Source organism: Zalophus californianus, chromosome 3 (genome assembly GCF_009762305.2).
Source record: "Zalophus californianus isolate mZalCal1 chromosome 3, mZalCal1.pri.v2, whole genome shotgun sequence".
Taxonomy (NCBI): Eukaryota; Metazoa; Chordata; class Mammalia; order Carnivora; family Otariidae; genus Zalophus; species Zalophus californianus.
Window position 1 is genome coordinate 131692429 of NC_045597.1, and position 20165 is coordinate 131712593.

The window sequence follows — 20165 nt, forward strand, 5'->3', positions numbered from 1 at the left end:
ATTTCTTGCTTAATGACTTATTTATGTGCTGATTGATTGAGCTGACACCCCTTCACACTTAGAGTTTGGGATGTGTCCAGGCTCCTTTGTGAAGAAAGAATTCCACCAAATTTTCCCTGAGAGGCTAGAGAAGAATTAAGGCTGAACATTTTATGTGATGGATTTCAGAAGTGGCTCAATTTAGCTAAGTTAAGGTTGAAAGAGTGAGAAAACCAATACGATCCCAAAGGCAAAATTCTTTCTTCTGTAAAAACTAATCTTTTGCCAAAAATGCTTGCTTTAGAGCACAAAAAGAACTCTGTTAGAGTTGTGATTTTAAAACAATTGCTATCATTCTTGCCCAGAGGGTGAATTAACCTGAACTCATCAGCCATGTAGTAAAATTACATGTTAATAAAATGCATTTTTTTCTTCCTAGTACTGATAAATAGTCTATAAGCAACCTCTAGGTTTCATAATAATTAAGCTCTGTTTATGGTTAAAACAATGTAAAACAATAAACACCAACCACCTAGGTTGTATATAGAAAGATACTCGGTATTCTGAAATGCTATAAGTGGATAACTGTGCAGACTCTGCCTTGAAATATAAAATAAATGCTGAAAATATTCATGAGAGTAAAGAGTGGGAAACTAATGTTTTCTTTCAATATTTAGTTGGCTTTTTTTTTTAGTCAGGATTAGAAGGGCATAAAGGAACAACTTTGATTTAATGAAGTCGTCAATAAAAAAGTAAATAAACACTTTGGAATGTGTGTAACAGCTGCATATATAAAATCAAGCATAGACTGGACAGCATCTGTGGAGACAAAAGAGGAGACAAAGTATGGTCTGTTTTTCCTTCTCTGTAGCCCACTCCATGTCCAACAGAGTCATTTTGAAAACTCAAACTATTCAGGTGTGAAAATAGAAGCTAGTGTATTTGTGTTCCAAAATAAAATACTTTTGAACACTGGAGTCATCTCTAGCCCTTGAAGAAAAGTACTAAATAGTCTTAGGAGGAACAAAGGAAAACGTGAGCTGCAAACATATCCTTGAAGACAAAGAACGCTAGAGCTGCTGAGTTCTCGTAACAGGACCGATACTTTGGGATAAAACTCAGCCAAGAGTAGTTTACATGGAAGTATAGGAGATGCTTTGGGAAATGAAATCACTCTATGCTTAAAAGATATGGAATGAAAGAACTCCATTTTTAAATGCTGTGGTAAGAGATACCCTGCATTTATACACACAATTACCCCAGTTTTCAACAGCAAGATTTGTTGCAATGGAAACATTCTCTTTTTTTCGATTTAAGAGCTCCGAATGGTACTGAAGCCTACATTAAACATAAGTGCCCCTTTCCTTTACAAAACTCTCATTTACTCAAGTCGTTGAATTCCAAATAACCTCACTGGGGTACCAGCATTAACCTCCATCATCATATTCATAAATTAACCCTAAAAAGATTACAGTCCTTCAAAGTTGGATTCTCTCTTTCAATTATGTGTTATTTACTAAACAGAGTGATTAATAATAGAAGCATATAAGGTGATAGTTGTCTGACAGCCGAGGAAGAAGTGCACATGCAGGTGTAGACATTGCTGATGCATTCTGAGGCCCAAAGACATGACTGGGTTAGTCCCCCCCGCAAATAGTCCTACTTTGTTATTGTTTTATAAATGTCTAATTTAGGTTGGCATAAATACAAAAAAAAGCATTCCTTTTTATTTATGCATCTTGAATACACTTTTATAAATATGTAAAATGAACACATTTTGAGAGTTTAATGAGTTTTATAATTCTATTCCTAGATAAACATACTTTTTGATTAAAAAAAGAAAAATAATTATTTCCTGATTTATTCCAAATTACCTAAAGGGCCCAAAACATAACAGAGCAAATAATGAATGCAAATCAGGAAAGACTCCTCTATATTGCTTTCCTTCAGCTCCAGATTTGTTAGAACATGAGGACACGGAAATAGGGAAAACAAGTAATGGTTTTCTACTCTGGTAGTGCATGCTTGACAAACGCCAAAGAAAGCAAGTCAGGGATATGGTCGTGAGGGCTCTCCCTTTGGGTATTGCTGGCACTCCCTGACTTTGAGTGAACCATCACCAGATAATGTGGAGGCAAGAATCTTGACCCACTTCAGAAAACACTTCCCACTGGAATTTTTAAAGGAATAGAGATCCCATCCAGTTCTGAGGTCATCAGATTTGATTTTATATCCACCTTTGATCACTGTGACCGTGTGAAGTGGCTTACCTAAAAACACAGCCTGGAGACCCAGTGTGACGGTGTGAGCGCGGTTCCTGTCAACAATTAGATTGCCTCATGATTCATGATTCATTACGGAATTAGGATGTGGCTGAGTGTAATTACTGTTGTGTGTGTATGTGTGGCAGATGACAGTTACCCTGAGGGGAAATAGAAGCCCAGGTAGAAAGTTTAATGAGAACGTTCTCTCCTCTTGTTCCGCTTGGAGCTATGGCAAATTTTGTGAGTTCAGAAGGATGTGGGAGCCCTTAGGTATAAGCTCCGTCAAGGTTGGTTGGAACATAAGACATGTTCCTGGAGGGAAAATAGAAATGATCAATAAATCTCTTGTTCTTGATCCAAGGTAATTCAGAATAGCTGTTATTTCTAAACAATTGGATTGATAACTTGAATTTGCCCCTTAGCTAAATGAATGTTATTCTTTTTTATTTGGCTTGCCTCTGTTGTATCAAATAAAAAAATACCAGTTGTATAAGGAGCAAATACATTTTCATGACAATGTACCAGGATACCAAATTTGACTAGACAGTACATACACTTAAAAGTGCTTTAAACTCTAAATTTAAACTCAGATAATATATCTTAGAAAATGCCTTTTTTTCTCTGAATGAAGACAGAACCGATGAATCGTGGACATTGACTCTCTAGTCTAAAACCTATTGTTTACTGAATCCTTGTAGCACTAATAAGTTTATATTATACCTTCTTGATACCTTCCTCATAATCTGGCTAGGGATCTTCCAGGAGCATCCATACTCTGTTGCCATTTATTAACATAGTACATGAGAAGTGAATAATACCTTTGTGATCAAGTCGAAGCATACTTCCTTTACCTATCTGCCAGCTCATTTGCTAGCCCCCTTTGCCCCAGCAACAGGCAGTGGGGTAAGAGATTATTGAGTAAGATTCTCCTAAACATTCTAAAGTATTTTAAATAACTACCACCCCCCACCACACACACACACACACACACACACACACACACACACATGCACACTCACACTGGCTGGATGCAAAGTGATTTGGCCCCCCTTAGGTTATTAATGCTTTAAAGATCTTTCTACCTACTTGATTTGTATCCGGAGAAGGAAGGTACACATGAGTAGGTCTGACAAAACCTATCAGTGGGAAATTAAAGTTGGAACCAGTGCCAAAGAAGGGATTTGCGATTGGCATAGGGATCATTTAAAATTCAGTGATGTCAGTGCACCAACAGTACATGAGTCTCCTAGTATTACTTCTATTCGTTACTCCTAGGAAATGAGATAAAACTTAGAAATAAAATTTTCTCTAGAAACCTCAGTCATGTAGCAAAATCACAAATATTTGTTAACTTGCAAGGTTGAGGGGAAAAAGCAAGCAATGTAGTTAGACTTATCTGTAATTAAGTAAATTTCATTATAAAGTATCTTCTCAAAAGGAGAATTGTATGAAAAAAGTTTATAAATCTTTACAGCTCTAACTCAGAAGGCATTTGTTAAATATATGAAGAAATTTCTAAACACCGTGGTCATATATACACTTCATGTTTCCCCACAACCAAAATCTTTTTCTACTCTGAACAGTAGGACTAGGTTTATTTGCATCTAGCTGGAGTTCTTTTTTTTTTTTTTCTTGAAGAAAAGAAAAGTCATCATGGTCTGAGAAATGGTGGGCAAAAAGACCTCCTGCTTAGTACTTGTGACATTACCTTCCGAAGAAAGCCGGCTCACTAATGTGGCAGATGCACTCCAGATTATAAAATAAGAAACAATGATGCAGTTACAAATTCCACTCTGAGCTCTGAGTAGGCACAGTTATTTTGATGATAGGAACACATTTATTCTCAAAGATATCAGAACATAAATTAAAATATTAGATATTCAAACTGACAGTTGGAAAAACAAAGATTATGCCCAGTATGTCAAGTAGATATTTGCCTCTGACAAGTTCATGAAATGCATCTTTTCTTGGTGTTGTCACCAGCAACTCAACAAGACACCTAAAATTTCCATTTTAAAATGTACTTAACATTGCCTGAAGTACATGAGAGACATTTAGAAATTGCAAAGTTTGACTGTGCTTGGTAGCAGTTGTGGGAATATGCTAACAATAGTCAAGGTGCCTTAAGATCCTGTTTGCTTTTACTAATTTCTTAATTGTAAATTAGAATCTTGCTACCTTTGCTATTTCATTTAGGAAATTATTGCTTAACAGGATGCTAGTCATCTTAAAAAGGTAATATATTTCCAGAATTGCCTTATTTTCTCACTTTTACAAGATTAACTAATACAATAATCTTTTCCCATTGAATCTATCTTTAAGGAGCTAGGTGGCAGTAGAAAGAAAAACATATTTGAAACTGCACCAAATTAGTTGGATTCCTCTGCAGGTACCTGGTACCCATGGACAGGCAGTTCAGCAACTCTGGGGATCCTGGGCCAGTCCCAGTAATGGCAGAGAAGCCTCTGAACTCTGAGACCTTGTAGCTGTAACTCTAGCCTACACAAATCCTGGAGCATACAAGATGTGGTTTGCTGCAAAAAATAAGACTGCAGCCAAATCCGAGCCCCTCCACGTGCCTTCCACTCTCATGCAAGGCTAGGTAGACAAGAATCGAGTCTTTTGCTGAATTTCCTAAATCCCAGGGCCTTTTTTGTTTGCTCTTCTGAATTTTCATTTTCATATTTTAAAAATTTATGTACAATAAGATTCACTTTCTGGTTTATGTTTTTATGAGTTTTGGCAAATATAGTCATATAACCACCACCACAATTAAGACACGGAATAGTACCATCATCCTACTCACCAAAAAAATCCATTATGCCACTCCTTTTTAAACTCCCCCCCACCCATCCTTAACAGGGAACAGAACTACTCGGTCTTTATAATTTTCTCATTTCAGGAATTCTATATGAATGGAATCATACAGTATATAGTATTTTGAGTCTGTCTTCTTTTGTTTAGCATAATGCATTTGAAATTCATCCAAATGCATTATAGATGATGTGTATCAATATACATTCTTACATTTATCAATTATTTATTCCTTTTTATTGCTGAGTAGTATTTCGTTATATGAATGTGCCACAGTTTGTTTATCTATTCCTTAGCTGAGGGACATTGTGTTGTCAACAGATTTGGCCAAATATGGATACTACATTCAGGGGTTAAGGGTTTTTTGTTGTTGTTTTTGTTTGTTTGGGGGTTTTTTTGTTTGTTTGTTTGGGGCGGTTGGTGTTTTTGTTTGTTTGCAAACATGGGGTTTTATTTCATCTGAAATATCTAGAAGTGGAATTGTGGAATTTCTGGATCATATGCTAAGTATATATTTAACTTTGGAAGAAACAGCCAAACTGTTTCCCAGAGTGGCTGTACGATTTTGCACCCCCACCAGCAATGCATGAAAGTTCCAGTGGGTCTATATTCTCCTCTGCACTTGGTATTGTCAGCTGTTTTGTTTGCTTGTTTGTTTTGTTTAGTGTTTATTTTAGCCATTCTAATAGGCATATAGTCATAGCTCATTGGGGGTTTAATTTTCATTTTCTTCAAGACTAATGAGATTGAGTATTCTTTCATATACTTAGCTGCCATTTGTATATCCTCTTCGGCACAGCATCCATTCAAACCTTTTTTTCATTTTTTAATTGGGTTGTTGTTGCATTTTGAGGGTTCTTTAGATATTCTTGATACAAGTCATTTCTCAGATGTGTGGTTTGCAGATAGTTTCTCCCAGAGTGTGGCTGGTCTTTTCATTCTTTTAGCAGTGTCTTTCTCAGAGCAAAATTTATATATATTGGTAAAGTCCAATTTATTACCTTTTTTTCTTTCATGGATCATGCTATTGGTACTAAACTTAAGAAATTTTTGCCTAACCCAAGGTCACAAAGATTTTATGTTTACTCTAAAAGGTTTATAGTTTTTTTTAATATCGGTGCCCCCTTTTAATGAGGCCATTAAATACCCTGTGAATTCTGAGTATTGTAAATGGATATAGAAAATTTAAGATATCAGAGGAATTGTTAGCTCCATGAAGTCAAACTCTCCATCTCACAGTGACCTCTGTGCCTTGCCCTAGCCCCACCCGCGTCAGCAGCCAGGTGTTCAATAAACACTCATTAAGAATTGATCAATCTTCTCAGAGAAGTGAACTGATTACTTAACTTCAGTGTAGTGTAGTACAAGAAGGATAGGCTTTGGGGTCAGCTCTGCATTCACATTACAGCTCCACATGACCGGGGGTAGGCATTTTACTGATGTTCTTTGGGCAGGGTTTCCTGACTTAAAAATATGAACTAAGAATGCATTCTGAGGTTCTTTGTGAAGATGAAGTGTGGCACCATGTGAAAGTGTCTTCACAGTGCCTGACATACATTGGGAACTCTGCAAAGGATTATTTTCTCCCTTTTTTCTCTTTCCATCCCATCCTAAATATGCACGTGTTTAACAGCCAGGTGACTCCAGTGCTGAATAACTGAAACCTTTACATGCTGTGAATCAATGTCTTCCGTATCTGCTGTCTGAATATATTCTTTCCTGTGTACTTGACTTGTCAGCCAAGATGACTATAACTGTTTCGGGTGGCTGTTTTCAACAGGTTCTCTCCTTAGAACTGCTCTTCTTCTGCACACAGGAGAGGGAATGAAAGGGGCTAGATTGGGATGCGGAGTATGCACAGGGATAATTCTAGAGTGCAGTATTCATGCAGGAGTCCCCTCACAAGCGTATTGGAATTTGGTGAGACAGTCTTAATCAGAGCTTGGCAATCGATATGCTGACTAATAATTAAAGACAAACTGGAGAAAAATGGTTCTGCTCATGTTTTCCTTTCAAATTAGCAATAACTTACCCAATGCAAATTATGCTACATTTTATTAATATCTTAAATTTTTATTGAAGTAAAAGGATATTTCTATTTAAACTGGCTCATTAATGAGAACTAAAAAGAGTTTCTAATCCTAGGCATTAATTGGTACACTGCATAATCATGTTGCTTCATTGACAAGCTGCAAAGTAAACCCCAAATTCCTTAGTTTAGAAGCACAGGCTAGTGAAATATATTGAAGTGTTCTTAAATTGGTCAGAAATTTTGAGAAGTGGCCTGAAAAGAAAATCATGATGATATTTTTTTTCTAACAATATTGCTATTAATTAAGCACTTTCTCAATTCCAGGCAGTGTCCTTAAGGCTTCCTGTACATTATCTAATTTAATTCTCGTAACAACCCTGTGAGGTGGGTGTTATTATTCTCCTTATTTTACGAACAAGGAAATTGCAAGTTTAGGTTAGATCCCTTGCTAGATCACACTACTAATAAATGACTGCCTCAGAATTTGAACTCAAGTCTATGTAACTGGAAAGCCTTGTTTTTAACTGTTACACATTATCACCTTATCCTGCACAGTTTATAACTTGTAGAAATGCCCTTTAAAACATACAGTCTAAAAAAAACATGCAGTCTATATTTTAGAGACCTAGTGAATCAGGAATGTTCCTAACTTTTAGATATGCAGCACAAGGCCCTTTGATTAGGTGCATATGTATTTCAGTTCCCAATTACAAGATTAAAGGTCACTCCAGTTTTATGTTTCCTTATTAATCTCCTAAACATTTTGGCACTTTCAAATGCATAACATACCAAGTATGTTACTCTTCTCCAGCTCTTCTAAACATATGCAGCAATACTGATTAAACTTTATGGATACCTGTCAAGAGGTAATTATCATTTAATAGAGCTGTCCAAATGTTTCCTAATTTCCTAAATGCAGAATTTCCCCAGCCAAAAGAAAACACTCCCTTAACCCCTTAGGCAGGGAAGATCTGGAGCCTCTAAATAACTCATCAAAAATTTCTATGTGCTTCTTAGGAAAAGGAAAATATCTTATTCACCATGGTACAATGCATTATTTGAGGAGAGAAACAGTAAATGTTTGTTGTGTTGATGAATGAATGAATGAATGCATCTATCAGCAAATATTAACCCAAATGTTTTTAGGATTGATTAATTAATTAATTAATCAATCTGTTAGCTCTTAGAGCAATAGTTTTGCATACTTAGCATGAATTCTAGAACTGGATAATTTAGAAGCAACTCTTGATACTATACATATTATATTCCAAGGTATAAACACAAATATATCATATATATATATATATATACACATATATATATGTTTGTGTATACATATTTTTAAGGGAAATATTAACATCAAGTTTCCTTTGCCCTAGTTTCCTATGTACTTTTACAATACTAAATTTATAGCTCATGGATATGATTCATGACTGGCGTTTTTAAATGGCTTTCTATGAACTAGATCACTCTACAAAGAACCTCATAAAAGATGCATAAAATAATAGAAGTCACAAGCAGCAGACATGTTAGTTTTGGGTCTTCTATAGGCCTAATGATAAGTAAAAGATAGAATGAGAAAGAAATTAACTGTAGCAGAGCAAGACATTGCCTATATAATAGTGGCCAGACCATAAATTCTACCTTACCTTCCCCCGGCTAATGTTACAAAAGTCAGTGAGCACATAATTCTAGGCTCGTTTGGCAGATTTCTGACTCCACATAGGCTACTCAAGTACTATACTTGTGTTTCTGGACAGAATTCTCAGGGCAGCGGAGCCACATTGAATCACATGTATTTTGATCTCTCATCTCTATTTTGCATACTTGTTAGCTGGTTCCTAAGTAAAACAATGTGGGAGCAACCATAATCAAGTCTAAGGGGCTATTCATTCCTGCCCATCTACTAATCCAGAGGATACTTACTCTTCTGAATCTAGATGAGGCCCAGCCCCATGCCTGGACATATTGCTAATGAGTTAATTGAACGGTTAAACTGATAGCTGGCTATTCTGAGTGCTCAATTTAAAGATCCACACTTCGGATATTCTAATTGAAATGGTGTCCCACTTTTTCGAAGTATTTGAAAGATTACTCCTTATGCCCAAACTTATAGGACATTTTTCAACCTACTGTTCACTTGTTTATTTGTTGAACTATCATATGGCTGTAAAACAGGTAATGATGTAGTCAGAGAAGGTAATTTCTATTTGGTTCAAGAATGCCATGTTACAATAAACCAACTATGTGACTCAGCATTTTCCAATTCTATAGTAATCATCATTTGAATATTTACTGTTAGTCAGCATCAGAATAAATATGGATTAAGAGACCAAAGCCCCCTACCTTTCTTATAACTTTATCTGGGAAAGCACCTATAGCCCATACCAAAATGAGAATATTACTGAAAACATGTAAGATTGAAGAGCCATTTTCCCTTTCTGTTGTCATTCTAAGAGTTTTATCTTTCTTTTTTTAAGATTTTATTTACTTATTGAGAGAGAGAGAGCAAGTGCAAGCAAGGGAAGAGGCAGAGGCAGAGGGAGAGAGAGAATCTCAAGCAGGCTCCCCACTTAGTGCAGAGCCTTACGCAGGTCTCAATCCCATGACCCTGAGTTCATACCCTGAGCCGAAATCAAGAGCCAGACTCTCAACCAACTGAGCCACCCAGGTGCCGCAGAGTTTTATCTTCCTATACGAACCTGGAGAAACCACTATCCTTTGGATATTGGCTTCTGTAGCTTCTCTGTGTTTATTCTTAAAACTTAAGCTAATGAACTGGGTTTTCTTAATTATATTAATAAACTTACTAAAAATCAAACTCACTAACAATCAAAGGAATGCAAATTAAAGTAGTGATAGGATATTATCATTTGCCTCTCAGAGCAGAAGCACTAATTTTTAAATAATAATGTTTAATACTAATGAGTTTACTTTAGATAATCATTCCCATACACAATTTGTAGTAATTTAACCTTCTTTAAAAAGCCTGTCTGCCTTTTTACCCAATACTCTGTGTTCTAGAACTGTATAACAAGGAAGATAAATATAGATGCAAACATTTATGAATAAGTAAATTATTAATCTGTTATTTGAAACAAAAATTTTAAGCTAGTTAAATGTTCACATTATGAAATTAAATTTTAATGATATAAAGATGGCATATTTTTATATGGTAAAAGGTGTGTTTATAATAATTATGAAATGCTCATGATGTAATATTATATAAAAACAGAAACTGTAAGGAGTATAATTACAATATATTTTTGAAAGTATATAGACACACACACACACACGCATGCACGCACATACACATATACACACAGACCAGGAAATAGGAAGAGAAACAAAAATTGTATGTGCTTATGCTTATGGGAATCAGACTCTAGGGCAAACCACTCAAAACAGTCACAGTGGGGTTGGGTGGTTTGAACAAGATGAAGACGGAACTGAAGCCGGGCACAGGCCATGGACGTGGTCCCGCCGAGAGCTGAAGATGGCAGTGAACGTATATTCAACGTCAGTCACCAGTGATAACCTAAGTCGACATGACATGCTGGCCTGGATCAATGAGTCTCTGCAGCTGAATCTGACAAAGATCGAACAGTTGTGCTCAGGGGCTGCCTACTGACAGTTTATGGACATGCTATTCCCTGGCTCCATTGCCTTGAAGAAAGTGAAATTCCAGGCTAAGCTAGAACATGAATACATCCAGAACTTCAAAATACTACAAGCAGGTTTTAAGAGAATGGGTGTTGACAAAATAATTCCTGTGGACAAATTAGTAAAAGGAAAGTTTCAGGACAATTTTGAATTTGTTCGGTGGTTCAAGAAGTTTTTTGATGCAAACTATGATGGAAAAGACTATGACCCCGTAGCTTCCAGACAAGGTCAAGAAACTGCAGTGGCTCCCTCCCTTGTTGCTCCAGCTCTGAACAAACTGAAGAAACCTCTCAGCTCTAGCAGCGCAGCTCCACAGAGGCCCATTGCAACACACAGAACTACTGCAACCCCTAAGGCTGGTCCGGGTGTGGTGTGAAAGAATCCTGGTGTGGGCAATGGCGATGACGAAGCAGCTGAATTGATGCAACAGGTCAACCTACTGAAACTTACTGTCAAAGACTTGGAGAAAGTTAGAGATTTCTACTTTGGAAAGCTAAAGAACATTGAATTGATTTCCCCCCAGGAGAACGGGGGAAAACAACCTGGTATTGCAGAGGATCGTGGACATTCTGTATGCCACAGATGAAGGCTTTGTGATACCTGATGAAGGGGGCCCACAGGAGGAAAAAGAAGAGTATTAACAGCCTGGACCAGCAGAGCAACATCCGAATTCTTCACTCCAAATCATGTGCTTAACTGTAAAATACCCCTTTTGTTATTGTTAGAGGACTCACTGGTTTCTTTTCATGAGCAAACAGTACCTCTTCTGGCACATTCTGCGAGGAGCACTGGGTGTTATGCACAAACAATGAATCATGGAACACTACATCAAAAACTAATGATGTAATGTATGGTGATTAACATAACAATAAAAAAACCCAGTACCTCTTCTTAAAGTGCACTTTGCAGAAGTTTCACCCCTTTCCCAATGAGTTTGAGTTAGGAGCTTTTACCCTGTAGCAGAGCAGTATTAACATCTAGTTGGATCATCTAGGGAAAAAAGAGGCTGACCATGGGCCTCATCGTGTGGACGCTGATAACACTGATTGCTGGAGAACATGTTTTTATGTGATACACTGAGGTGGAGACTGATTTGAATTTTAAGCTAATCTGAAATCGTGGCAGAGAATGTTTTAATAAATAAATGCCTTAAGAGTATTAAAAAAAATGTCATAGTGGTTATTCCTGAACTATGTAGATGATACTCTTTCTTTCCTACACTTTTCTACAGTTTCTGGATTTTCTACAGTGAACTTGCAACACATGAATCGGAAAATAATTTTTTTTAATTTTTTTGTTAACATATAATGTATTATTTGTTTCAGGAGTACAGGTCTCTGATTCATCAGTCTTACACAACTCACAGCGCTCACCATAGTACATACCCTCCCCAATGTCCATCACCCAGCCACTCCATCCCTCCCACCCCCCACCACTCCAGCAACCCTCAGTTTGTTTCTTAAGATTAAGAGTCTCTTATGGTTTGTCTCCCTCTCTGGTTTCATCTTGTTTCATTTTTCCCTCCTTCCCCTATGATCCTCTGTCTTGATTCTCAAATTCCTCATGTCAGTGAGATCATATGATAATTGTCTTTCTCTGATTGACTTATTTCGCTTAACATAATACCCTCTAGTTTGATCCACGTCGTTGCAAATGGCACGATTTCATTTTTATGGTGGCTGCATAATATTCCATTGTGTATATATATACCACATCTTCTTTATCCATTCATCTGTTGATGGACATCTAGGCTCTTTCCACAGTTTGGCTATTGTGGACATTGCTGCTATAAACATTGGGATGCATGTGCCCCTTCGGAGCCCTATATTTGTATCTTTGGGGTAAATACCCAGCAGTGCAATTTCTGGGTCATATGGTAGCTCTATTTTCAACTTTTTGAGGAACCTCCATACTGTTTTCCAGAGTGACTATACCAGCTTGCAGTCCCACCAACAGGGTAGGAGGGTTCCCCTTTCTCCGCTTCCTCGCCAACATCTGTCATTTCCTGACTTGTTAATTTTAGCCATTCTGACTGGTGTGAGGTGGTATCTCATTGAGGTTTTGATTTGGATTTCCCTGATGCCGAGCGATGTGGAGCACTTTTTCATGTGTCTGTTGGCCATTTGGATGTCTTCTTTGCAGAAATGTCTGTTCATGTCTTCTGCCCATTTCTTGATTGGATTATTTGTTCTCTGGGTGTTGAGTTTGATAAGTTCTTTATAGATTTTGGATACTAGCCCTTTATCTGATATGTCATTTGCAAATATCTTCTCCCATTCTGTCGGTTGTCTTTTGGTTTTGTTGACTGTTTCCTTTGCTGTGCAAAAGCTTTTTATCTTGATAAATTCCCAATAGTTCATTTTTGCCGTTGCTTTCCTTGCCTTTGGTGATGTTTCTAGGAAGAAGTTGCTGCGACTGAGGTCGAAGAGGTTGCTGTCTCTGTTCTCCTCAAGGATTTTGATGGATTCCTGTCTCACATTGAGGTCTTTCATCCATTTTGAGTCTATTTTTGTGTGTGGTGTAAGGAAATGGTCCAGTTTCATTCTTCTGCATGTGGCTGTCCAATTTCCCCAACACCATTTGTTGAAGAGACTGTCTTTTTTCCATTGGACATTCTTTCCTGCTTGGTTGAACCACAGAGTGTCCATTTCTGGGCTCTCTATTCTGTTGCATTGATCTATGTGTCTGTTTTTGTGCCAGTACCATACTGTCTTGCTGATGACAGCTTTGTAACAGAGTTGGAAGTCCAGAATTGTGATGCCACCAGCTTTGCTTTTCATTTTCAACATTCCTCTGGCTATTCGGGGTCTTTTCTGGTTCCATACAAATTTTAGGATTATTTCTTCCAGCTTTGTGAAAAAAGTGGATGGTATTTTGATAGGGATTGCATTAAATGTGCAGATTGCTCTAGGTAGCATTGACATCTTCACAATATTTGTTCTTCCAATCCATGAGCATGGAATGTTTTTCCATTTCTTTGTGTCTTCCTCAATTTCTTTCATGAGTGTTCTATAGTTTTCTGATTACAAATTCTTTGCCTCTTTGGTTAGATTTATTCCTAGTATCTTATGGTTTTGGGTGCAGTTATAAATGGGATCGACTCCTTGATTTGTCTCTCTTCTGTCTTGTTGTTGGTGTATAGAAATGCCACTGATTTCTGTGCATTGGTTTTATATCCTGCCACTTTACTGAATTCCTGTCTGAGTTCTAGCAGTTTTGGGGTGGAGTCTTTTGGGTTTTCCACATAAAGTATCATATCATCTGCAAAGAGTGAGAGTTTGACTTCTTCTTTGCCAATTCAGATGCCTTTGATTTCTTTTTGTTGTCTGATTGCTGTAGCTAGGATTTCTAATACTATGTTGAATAGCAGTGGTGATAGGGGACATCCCTGCCGTGTTCCTGACCTTAGGGGGAAGGCTCTCAGTTTTTCCCCATTGAGAATGATATTCACTGTGGGTTTTTCAGAGATGGCTTTTATGATATTGAGGTATGTACCCTCTATGCCTATACTCTGAAGAGTTTTGATCAAGAAAGGATGCCGTACTTTGTCAAATGCTCTTTCTGCATCTATTGAGAGGATCATATGGTTCTTGTTCTTTCTTTTATTAATGTATTGTATCACATTGATTAATTTGCGGATGTTTAACCAACCTTGCAGCCCAGGAATAAATCCCACTTGGTCGTGGTGAATAATCCTTTCAATGTACTGCTGGATCCTATTGGCTAGTATTTTGGTGAGAATTTTTGCATCTATGTTCATCAAGGATATTGGTCTGTAATACTCCTTTTTGATGGGGTCTTTGTCTGGTTTGGGGATCAAGGTAATGGTGGCCTCATAAAACGAGTTGGAAGTTTTCCTTCCCTTTCTATTTTTTAGAACAGTTTCAGAAGAATAGGTATTAATTCTTCTTTAAATGTTTGGTAGAATTCCCCTGGAAAGCCATCTGGCCCTGGGCTTTTGTTTGTTGGGAGATTTTTGATGACTGCTTCAATTTCCTTAGTGGTGATGGATCTGTTCAGGTTTTCTGTTTCTTCCTGGTTCAGTTTTGGTAGTTTATACATCTCTAGGAATGCATCCATTTCTTCCAGACTGTCTCATTTGCTGGCATATAGTTGTTCATAATATGTTCTTATAATTGTTTGTATTTCTTTGGTGTTGGTTGTGATCTCTCCTCTTTCATTCATGATTTTTTTTGGGGGGGGGGCCCTTTCTCTTTTGTTTTTGATAAATCTGGCCAATGACTTAAAATCTTATTAATTCTTTCAAAAAACCAGCTCCTGGTTTTGTTGATCTGTCCTACTGTTCTTTTGGTTTCTATTTCATTGATTTCTGCTCTGATCTTTATTATTTCTCTTCTCTTCCTGGGTTTAGGCTGTATTTGCTGTTCTTTCTCCAGCTCCTTTAGGTATAGGGTTAGGTTGTGTATTTGAGACCTTTCTTGTTTCTTCAGAAAGGCTTGTATTGCTATATTCTTTCCTCTTAGGACTGCCTTTGCTGCGTCCCAAAGATCTTGAACAGTTGTGTTTTCATTTTCATTTGTTTCCATGAATTTTTTTAATTCTTCTTTAATTTCCTGGTTGACCCATTCATTCTTTAGTAGGATGCTCTTTAGCCTCCATGTATTTGAGTTCTTTCCAACTTTCCTCTTGGGGTTGAGTTCTAGTTTCAAAGCATTGTGGTCCGAAAATATGCAGGGAATGATCCCAATCTTTTGGTACCGGTTGAGACCTGATTTGTGACCTAGGATGTGACCAATTCTCGAGAATGTTCCATGGGCACTAGAGAAGAATGTGTATTCTGTTACTTTGGGATGGAATGTTCTGAATATATCTGTGAAGTCCACCTGGTCCAGTGTGTCATTTAGGCCTTTATTTCCTTGTTGATCTTTTGCTTAGATGATCTGTCCCTTTCAGTGAGGGGGGGTGTTAAAGTCCTCTACTATTATTGTATTATTGTCGATGTGTTTCTTTAATTTTGTTATTAATTGGCTTATATAATTGGCTGCTTCCATGTTAGGGGCATAAATATTTACAATTGTTAGATCTTCTTGTTGGATAGACCCTTTAAGGATATGTAGTGTCCTTCCTCATCTCTTATTATAGTCTTTGGTTTAAAATCTAATTTGTCAGGGCGCCTGGGTGGCTCAGTCGTTAAGCGTCTGCCTTTGGCTCAGGTCATGATCCCAGGGTCCTGGGATTGAGCCCCGCATTGGGCTCCTGCTCAGCGGGGGGCCTGCTTCTCCCTCTCCCACACCCCCTTCTTGTGTTCCCTCTCTCACTGTCTCTCTCTGTCAAATAAATAAATAAAATCTAAAAAAAGATTAAATAAATAAATAAATAGATAAAATAAAATCTAATTTGTCTGATATAAGGATTGCCACTCGAGCTTTGTTTTGATGTCCATTAGCATGGTAAATGGTTTTCCACCCCCTCACTTTCAATCTGGAGGTGTCTTTGGGTCTAAAATGAGTCTCTTGCAGGCAGCATATCTATGGGTCTTATTTTTTTATCCAATCTGATACCCTGTGTCTTTTGATTGGGGCATTTAGCCCATTTACATTCAGAGTAACTATTGAAAGATATGAATTTAGTGCCATTGTATTCCTGTAAGGTGACTGTTACTGTATATTGTCTGTGTTCCTTTCTGGTCTATGTTACTTCTAGGCTCTTTCTTTGTTTTGAGGGCCCCTTTCAGTATTTCTTGTAGGGCTGGTTTGGTGTTTACAAATTCTTTTAGTTTTTGTTTGTCCTGGAAGCTTTTTATCTCTCCTTTTATCTTCAATGACAGCCTCACTGGATATACTATTCTTGGCTGCATAGTTTTCTCATTTAGTGCTCTGAATATATCATGCCAGTCCTTTCTGGCCTGCCAGGTCTCTGTGGATAGGTGTGCTGCCAATCTAATGTTTCTACTATTGTAGGTTACAGATCTCTTGTCCCGAGCTGCTTTCAGGATTTTCTCTTTGTCTCTGAGACTTGTGAGTTTTACTATTAGATATCAGGGTAACCTATTTTTATTGATTTTGAGGGGGGTTCTCTGTGCCCCCTGGATTTTGATGCCTGTTTCCTTCCCCAAATTACGAGAGTTCTCTGCTATAATTTGCTCCAATATACCTTCTGCCCCTCTCTCTCTTTCTTCTTCTTCTGGGATCCTAACTATTCTAATGTTGTTTCGCTTTATGGTATCATTTATCTCTCGAATTCTCCCCCTCGTGATCCAGTTGTTGTTTATATCTTTTTTTCTCAGCTTCTTTATTCTCCATCATTTGGTCTTCTATATCACTAATTCTCTCTTCTGTTTCATTTATCCTAGCAGTTAAAGCCTCCATTTTTAATTGCACCTCATTAATAGCCTTTTTGATTTCGACTTGGTTAGATTTTAGTTCTTTTATTTCTCCAGAAAGGGATTCTCTGTATCTTCTATGCTTTTTTCAAGCCCAGCTAGTATCTTTATAGTTGTCATTCTGAACTCTAGTTCCGACATCCTACTATGTCTGTATTGATTAGGGCCCTGGCAATCAGTACTGCCTCTTGTTCTTTTTTTGAGGTGATTTTTTTTTCCATCTTGTCATTTTTGTCCAGAGGAGAATAGATGAATGAGAGAACAAAATGCTAACAGGGTAACAATGACCCCAGAAAAATATACACTAAACAAATCAGAAGAAACACGAAATCGGGGGGAAAAGAAAGGAAAATTTAAAATAAAAATTAAAAAAAGAATATGATCAGGGTGGTGAATAGAACAGAACCACACACTAGGTTTTGGTTGTGTTTTGGTCTGTTAGAAGATATTGCCTCCCAAAATTTTAAAGAATAAAAACATATATATATATATAAAAAAGGGTAAATTCAATGAAGGGATGGAATATGACTGTAAAGATAAAAATTTAAAAAGATTTAAAAAAAAGAATTGGTATGATAGGGAGTTGGTTGAAAAAAGAATGAAAAAAAAATTTTTTTTTTTTAAAGAGAGAGAATGTGATCAGGCAGGAGACTAGGACAGCATCATACACTGGATTTAGGGTATATTTTGGTCTGTTAGAAGAAACTGTATCCCAAAATTTTAAAGAAAGAAAAACTTACATATATACAAAAAAATAAGGGTAAATACAGTGAAGGGATGGAATATGACTGTAAAGATTAAAATTTAAAAAGATTTTTAAAAAGGAATTGATAAGATGTTGTTTGAAAAAGGGAAGAAAATTCAACTGAAAAAATAAAAAAATTTTAAAAATTAACTTTGAATGTCTAAAGAATCATAGGAAAAAAGCCATGAATTCTATGTGCTGTATTCCCCTAGCTCTGGGGTTTTGCCATTCTCACTGATCGGTAAACTTGGTCTTGGCTGGCTGTTCTTGCTGATCTTCTGGGGGAGGGGCCTGTTGTAGTGATTCTCGAATGTCTTTGCCCGAGGCGGAATTGCCCTGCCCTTGCCAGGGGCCAGGCTGAGTAATCTGCTTAGGTTTGCTCTCAGGAGCTTTTGTTCCCTGCAAGCTTTCCATACAGCTTTGGAGGACGAGAATGAAAATGGCAGCCTCTCAATCTCTGGCCCCGGAGGAGCTGAGAACTCAGGGCCCCACTCCTCAGTGAGCCCTTAAAGAAAAGCAGTCAATCACTCCCTTCTCCCTGGTCTCCGGCCGTACTCCGTGCTCACCTGGCCCCGTGACTGAGCATCTCTGTCTCTGGCGCATGACCCTGTTTGGAGCCTGCAAACCCAGCAGATTCCTGCGGTGCGCTCCTGCACCACTCCTCCTCAGGGAGGAAAGGGAGTCTTCCCGGATCTGCCACTTGTTGGGTCCCTGCTTGAAGAGTAGTGGCCTGACTGTGCCTCAGATCACAGTTTATGGCAACCCCAAGAGAGAACCCACTTCTCGGCTCCATCTTTGCAGCCAGCTTCCCCGCTCCAATACCTGGGAGCTCTGCCGCACTCAGGCACCCCCGGTCTTTCTGTGACCCTGAGGGTCCTGAGACCACACTGCCCCAACGAGGATTTCACCACCCCACTTAGGCACTGGAGTGACATCCCTCAGCAGAGGAGACTTCTAAAAGTTCCGATTTTGTGCCCCGCTGTTCTATCACTTGCTGATAGCCGGCTAATGGAGGCTCCCTCCCCGCCATAGTCTGTCTTCCCAAATATCACCTTGGATTCACTTCTCCACATGTCCTACCTTCCAGAAAGTGGTCACTGTTCTGTTCATAGAATTGCTGCTATTCTTTTCTTTGATCTCCTGTTGAGTTTGTATGTGTTCCGAATGGTTTGATAACTATCTAGCTGAATTCCTAGGACCAAACAATAATTAGGTCTCCTACTTCTCCACCATCTTGCTCCAAGGGAGCAGAAAATAATTATTTTTAATTAGCTTATGAACCCCCAGCTTTATATAAATGAGTGGCATGAGTATAAGATTATCAAAATACAAAAGTAGAAAGATAACCAAATTCAAAGGAAGACTATAAATACACCATTGGGCAGAATTATTTTGTAATTTTTAGGAAGGACTTCTCTTCCAGTGGATGATTTCTAACTCTGGTAAAAGCAATGTTAAAACAAAAAGAATTTTTAAGTAGCATATTGTGAAGATCTTCCAAGTTTCTTGCTATCTATACTGCAAATAAGATTGTGCAACATTGGAATTTTTTAATTAAATGGTATTCATGGGGATCTTATGAAACTTAAACAGGTGCCTACATATCCAAATATGTGAAGAAATAATATTGCATGTATTACCAATTTCTACATAACCAATTACTTTGCATGACTAGCAATGTCTTCGTGTAAATTAGGCAATAATAGGAAATGTGCTTTCACTGCATAACAGATTGCTAGTCTAGTCTTTTTTGCTCTGTCAAAAGACCCAAGAAAGACCATTAACAGAGTCTTTACCCATCAGGGGTCTGTAATCAAATGAAAGAAACCAGAATACAAAAAGAGCATCAGAAAATGTATTAAGTAACTAGAGAAATAGATAATTATGTAAGTATGTGCACACACACACACACACACACACACACACACACAATTACAAGTATCTAAGATGTTCCCCGACCTTCACAGAGACTCTTCTGACCTCTGTGCTCACTCTTGGCACCTCCAGACCTGGATGTTCTCTCTCCCACTTTTGAGCATTTATGTCAGTCACGTGACGTGAACACAGATGTGACTGGTGAGGGATTCTGAGATGTAAACCATGTGAGGGAGTGTTTTGTGGGGAACACTCCACACCATTTTCCCCCAACCATCCCTCCATGGAAGTTAACCTGGAGGAGAGGTAAAGCCCTGACCTTAGAATTAGAAGACCCCTGTCCACACCCCAGATCTGACATTTGCTTTTCTGGACTTTCAGGTGATAGTAATCATTAAGAGGGGTTTACAAGGCAGAAATGCTTTTTCATTCATTCACTTTTTTCATATA

At 37.9% G+C, this 20165-nt stretch overlaps 1 protein-coding gene and 1 pseudogene across 4 annotated transcripts in view; both read left to right on the plus strand.

Moving 5' to 3' along the window:
• B3GALT1 (beta-1,3-galactosyltransferase 1) overlaps positions 1-20165 on the plus strand; it is a 525715-nt gene that overhangs the window by 427237 nt on the left and 78313 nt on the right. The gene's annotated exons all lie outside the window — the stretch shown is intronic.
• LOC113920359 lies at positions 10488-11393 on the plus strand (annotated as a pseudogene).